This window comes from Ischnura elegans, chromosome 6 (assembly GCF_921293095.1).
Source record: "Ischnura elegans chromosome 6, ioIscEleg1.1, whole genome shotgun sequence".
NCBI lineage: Eukaryota > Metazoa > Arthropoda > Insecta > Odonata > Coenagrionidae > Ischnura > Ischnura elegans.
The window spans coordinates 116,879,834-116,880,602 of record NC_060251.1 but is presented as its reverse complement, the minus strand read 5'-3'; positions in this window follow the sequence as shown (position 1 = coordinate 116,880,602).

Here is a 769-nt window from a genome sequence, read left to right as displayed (position 1 = left end):
TTTTCAGTTTCTTTGTATTCACCAATTTTTAGCATTAAATCTGTTTTTTTTATTCATTTTCATTACAATCATTATTTGAATGGGTGTTGCAGTCTTTATTTCAAGAAATAAACTATTTTGAAATGCACCTGCCGGATTTTTTTTTTCACTATCAAAGAAATATTATTCTAATGCATATTTTAGTGATATTTATTTTTATTGCTCCCCTATACCTTGGTGTGACTTGATATTGATTGTGAGATATTATAATTCCTGTTATGCCTATTAAATGCATGTTTCCTTAACACGTTTTTTTATTATTTTTTACTGATTGTGGATTTTTAAAAATGATTTTAGTATCCCTGTGTGCTTTGTTATAGTTATAACGATTTCATTACCTTTGTCTCGCCTATATTTTTGTAATTGCATGCAGAATTATTTTCAATAATTAAATATTTGAAGTACCACGCTTTTTCCATTTCTTTTCTCTAGTCTATTTTTATTTATTCATGTTTCTCTGATATGCCATTTAAATATCATTCTTAAATATTTTAACAATTGTTATTGGACGATAGGAATGACTGCAATATGATGGTTTCCTATATTTTTACTGCCTAAATCGAAAGACTATTACATCTGGAGGACTTATTTCACCCTTATAGATTTTTAAATGACCATATTTATTTCTTGCATTTAAATGAAAAGTAAAAATTTTCAAGGGCACGAAAATGCGAAGGCTAAGTATGAATGCTGGGAAAAGCCCTTGTGACGTCATTCTGGTTCCGGCTGA